Genomic DNA, 5,666 nt, shown 5'->3' on the forward strand with positions numbered 1-5,666 from the left:
AGGAGTAAATGGATCAAGTCTATAAATAATTTCAAAATGTAAAAATTTAGTAGTAGCATGAACACTCAAATTATATATAAACTCAATGAATGGCAAACAATACTCTCACAAATGTTCATGAAACACATCTAAAGTCTTCCTTACACCAAAATGACCACTCCAATTATATACAAACTCAATGAAAGGCAAATGATACTCCCACAAATGTTCATGCAACAAGTCAATGAATGGCAAATGATACTCCCACAAACATTCATGCCACACATCTAAAATCTTCTTTACACCAAAATGACCACTCTAATTATATGCAAACTCAATGAAAGGCAAATGATACTCTCGCAAACATTCTTATAACAAGTCAATGATACTCCCACCAAAGTTCATGTAACACTTATAAAATCTTCTTTACACCAAAATGATCCATCAAACCAAATCCATGCACAAGCAACTCATGCATAAGACTAGTAGGCTCACAAAATCTATTCTCTTTAAACAAATATCAATCTGGTCTATAGAATTGACCAAACGATGCTTTCTCACGTACTCCATACACACTAGTCAAGTAAGTCATCATCATTAACATACAATTTATTATCATATTCAAGTCTCAATAACTTTGCATCTAAAATGATGACAAGGACATACTTTCTTGCTAAAACATCAACCACAAAATTTTCCTTACATTGTGTGTACTTGATTACATGAGGAAATGTCTCAATGAATTGCACCAACTTGGCATGCATTCTATTCAACTTATCTTGTCACTTCAAGTGCATCAAGGACTCATGTTCTTCAAAGAAAGGTCGGGTAGGGATTGTCACACTTGGCACAAAATCAATGTAATGTTCTATATTTCTAATAGGTGGCAATCTACTAAACACACTGCTAGAAATTATGACCTTATATCCCTACAACAAAGAAACAAAAATGCTAGGCAAAGAGTCGTTAAATTCGTTAATATTAAAAGCTTGCTTTAGCATAAAAACTCACTTTTATTTTTCTGTTTATCTCTGCAATCTCTCTTTTTTTTTCCTCTCGTGGCTCCACTCTTTTTTCTTGACTCTCAACCACCTCTCTATTTTCTTTTTCACTCTCTCTTTCTCTTGATGTTTCGGTCTCATTCTCTTTTTTCCTCTCACTCTCTTTTTCCTTTTCACTCTTTTTTTCTTTCACTCTCATCTTTTTTTGAACTCTCTGCCTCACAATTGTTTTTCAACTAATTCTCTCTTTTTCTTGAGGTTTCAGTCTCACCCTCATATTTTTTCTCTCTCATTTTTCTCTCTCCGCTTTTCGGCCTCACTATTTCTTTTTTTCTCAATCTCACCTTCCCTCTTGCTTTTTTGATCACTCTCACTTTCACTTTTTTTTTTTATCACTCTCACTTTCACTTTTTTTTTCTCACTCTCATTTTCACTCTTTCTTTTTTTAGCAACCTCACTTTTCAGTTTCAGTTGGTCCCATGGACCTGTGTTGGAGTTAAAGGAGTAAGTTTGATTGTTTTTCCATCCTTTTCAAAACTATACATGTTCCTTAACCCATCATAGATCACATTCCTATCATACTGTCACTGTTCCCCAACAAAATATGGCCAACATGCATAGACACTACATCACAAAGCACCATATCTTGGTATTTTCTAATTAAAAAAGAAACTAGCACTTGCTTATTTACCCTAACCTCCCCACAATCAGTCAACCACAACAACTTATATGGTCTAGGGTGTTTTAAGTTAGGTAAATTCAATTTCTCAACTAAAGTAGTACTAGCCAAATTAGTACAACTCCTCTCATTAATGATCATACTACATACCTTCTTGTTGATGTGGCATCTAGTATGAAAAATGTTCTCATTCTGCTGCTATGTATCATTCATCTTAATTTGTGTATCGAGAGCATGTATGGCAACAAGAGATTCACCATACTCTTCATTCTTACACTTATGTTCAATACTAGGCTTATGCCTCCTCCTATCTCTCCCACCTTGCAGTTTTTAACACACTGCATCTCATTGATCCATCATATCCCTCACTTTCTAACACCAAATTCAACCGTTCAAATTGTTGTTGGATGGCATGCAACAGAAAGAATGAGTTATCTGTCATCCCCTTTAGTGATGAGTCACTCTTGTGAGACATCGTAATGCGCTGCACAAAAAGAATGCTAGTGAAAAACCTCACACACTTCCTTACGTATTTATACTTGAATAATGGTACTCCACTTGTGTTTCACTTTCAATTGATTTTTTTCCCGATAATAGTCTCACACTCTCTTGCCTTTTACCTCAATAGTTTTCCCGCTCAAGTTTTTTAAAAACTAGTTGAATTAAATCAAGACAATTCAACCTTGTATTATTCCAACCATCAATAGGTTCAAGAAACAAGGAAAGAATAAAATAACATGAGACTCAATGAATTTATATGAGGGAAAGAGTAGTTATAAAACAAGATACCAACTAGAAAAATGTATTCAACCTCTTTGATGATAAAGCTCAATCAACAAATGTCTTTCTTTCTCTTTGTTGTAACTATGTAGCAACCTTTGAATATGCTACCTTTTTTTTTCTTCTTCTTCTTGTCTTTTCTCTAATTCAATCACAAACAGCCAATATTCAATTGTGATAATTAAGCAATTGAATTCAAACACACAAGAATTGACAAACTTAGAGATGCAAGAAATCCTAGAATTTTGAAACCCTAGGTGATGCAAATTTCAGCCAAACCAAAAATCCTAAGAATTTCGGCAGCCTACTTTTGTTTTTTTTTTTTTTTGCAAACCTAGAACAATGAAATCCTAGAATTAAATTTAAAGATGCAAGAATTAAAAGATAGAATCAGACCTGATTGGAAACTAGCTCTGATACCAAATGATATGAACTCGAGGGAATGGAATCCCTTGAACCCACAATCAATTTGACAACTCATCCAAGAAAGCCAAAATCAAGCCAATGGAAAATTTAGACCCGTTGAGGAACTCGTTTCAAGAACCTAAATTATATGAAAATCTAGACCCGTTGAAGAACCTGTCTCAAGAACCTAAATTATATAAGGAAGAACTCCACAAAGGTTGTGATTTACCTTTGATAAGTTTAAAGTTCATTCAAGAACAAAAGGATATAAACTCAACTCACAATGAATAAATTCATCAAATTTCATAAACTAATAAAAATGAGACTACAAAGAATATTTAAACCAAAACATAATTAAAGCCCTAGCCAAAATAAATCCTCATCTTCCAAAAATACCCCAAAAACCCTAGGTTAACATAAAATCCTTTTCCAAAATACCCTTGGATGAAAAAGAAAGCCTTCCCAAAAGAAACCCTAGCAGCAAATTAAAACAATCCCTAAACTACCCTTAAAAATTTCTCTTGAAACCCTAGTTCATAAAACATAAAATATATGTGGCCAAACATCCTCAAGCCCCATTATTCTAGACTAATTCCTATAACTAATCAAATAAGCCATTTTAATAAATTAAACAAGGTTCAAACAATAACTCTAGCTCATGTCTTCCACAGTTTGTATCAAGTGGATCAAAACTGGATCTCCTTCTCTGAAGCCCATCTTGAGTGTTGGAGTTTTGCTAGCTTCATCCCAAGTGAATTGCACTAATCCTTGCATTGCCTCATTGATCTTCTTGGCTCTTAACCTTGTAATTAGCACATCTAGAACTTGCAAATGATCTTTAAGATTAGGTCCATCTTGGTGTCCATCATTTCGGATCTTAGCCAAACACCATGATTTCATGCTTTGTTTCATTATTCTATGATTCCTATTCAATATGCTTCAAGTTTGTAATATGTTAAAGTGATGTTTTCTCATGATTTTGTACTTGGATGTTTCGGCCAAGACTAGTTTCTACGATTCCATGAATGTGTCTTGATATCTCATGTATTCTATGTCACTATGCCATGATTCGACCATGTTACACTTGATTACTTCATGCACGACATCTCATGTGTCATATGTCAGGTACAAGAATCTGTAAGTCTTTAAGTCTCATGTTACATGCATTAGTGAGACTAAGACTGATTCTATGATCTCCCGTCCATCCAAAAATTTGAAATTTTGGTGGAACATGCATTAGTGAGACTAAGACTGATTCTATGATCTCCCGTCCATCCAAAAATTTGAAATTTTGGTGGAACATGGACCAGATGTCTACTTTTCTTGAGCAAGCCTCTAAGGCCTCGGCTGACGCAAAAGCTATAGCAAAGGACTTAGGACTGCTACCACCCGAGCATCAGCAATCACATGAGGTCTTTTGGTGTTTGCTTCCTTTGGGTTAGTAGTGATTAATAGAACGGGAACCTAAGATGTTTTGTGGAAAAATTATGACTTTAGGTCTTAACTTTTGTGGAGCAATATTTTGAAAAGGTCTCGTGTTTTGGGAGATCAAAAATACTCTATGCTTTTGGAAAACTATATATAATACATGTTTTGGGAAAAGACAATGTTGTGTATTTTTGTTTAGTAACGGTACCATGTGCTTTGCAATTACTTATTGCATTGCTTAGATTATCTGACTTTTATTATTCCGCTGCGATATTATTACATATTGCTAGTGTACTTAGGTGCATTGCATTTTATCTGTCAAGTACGAGAGGTATGTAGCCATGTGTTACATGTCTCGGCATTTCAGTCATTGTCCAATCCCAAGCGGGCTGGGGGCGCCACATCAGAGGGCGGCAGTGTCGTACACAGAGGCCCCATACTCCATTAGAAATATCACATTTGGAGTAAGCCTCCGAGAAAAAAATTACGGACATGTCGGCCATATCGTCGGTTTGGATTCAGAGATGAGTTGAGATGGTTTTAGATGAGTTAAATAAAATATTGTTAGAATATTATTTTTTAATATTATTACTCTTTTGGGATTTGAAAAAGTTGAATTGTTTATTATATTTTGTGTGAAAATTTGAAAAAGTTGTAATGATAAGATGAGATGAGTTAAGGTGAGTTTCCAATCCAAACTGGGGCTACGTGGGAGACCCTTACTAAGGGAAGGATTGTGGGATTGGACAGAAGGTAAATGTCATAAACATGCACACATTGTCCTATTAGTCATTCGGTTTCTTCAAGTTCAGAGGCCATATAGATGGTCGAGATTGAAGGTCTCTCATTCAAGCATACCAAGAGTCAAAAGAATGTCAAGACTGTGATTGATAGTCCCACCGTATATAAAAAGCTTTGGATGAGAGTCAAAATCTCACTTCTAAGATTTTTAAAGTGGTAACCCTTTCTTCTGTTCTGAGTCACCAAGAAAGCAAGTGACTTCAGAGCCTGCAATGGAAGGATCGACACTAGTGCAATCATAGTATTAGAAATATTGTTTAGGTAGGTTAGCTCCTACGATCATACTGGGAATGTGGGGTAAATGTTTGTGAGTATGTTGAAAGATCAGGATATGCATATTCTGTATCCCACCTCTTTCTTACATAAAAGTGCATTTTTCTTCATTATGTTTATTGGCTATTTTTTTGCGTTATGATTTTGAGATGATGAGTTTTGAACAATGAGAAATGAGATTATGTGAATTCCAAGTGTTGAGTCTTACCATGTGTCTAATCACCATAGATGGGTTGAGGAGTCCCCGTGTGAACCTAGGGATTTTCCATGATGATTGGGGTGGATCGTCTTTGTATTGGCCTTACTTGCTAACATGGGTA

The sequence above is a fragment of the Juglans regia genome, chromosome 8 (assembly GCF_001411555.2).
Source record: "Juglans regia cultivar Chandler chromosome 8, Walnut 2.0, whole genome shotgun sequence".
NCBI classification, from domain to species: Eukaryota; Viridiplantae; Streptophyta; class Magnoliopsida; order Fagales; family Juglandaceae; genus Juglans; species Juglans regia.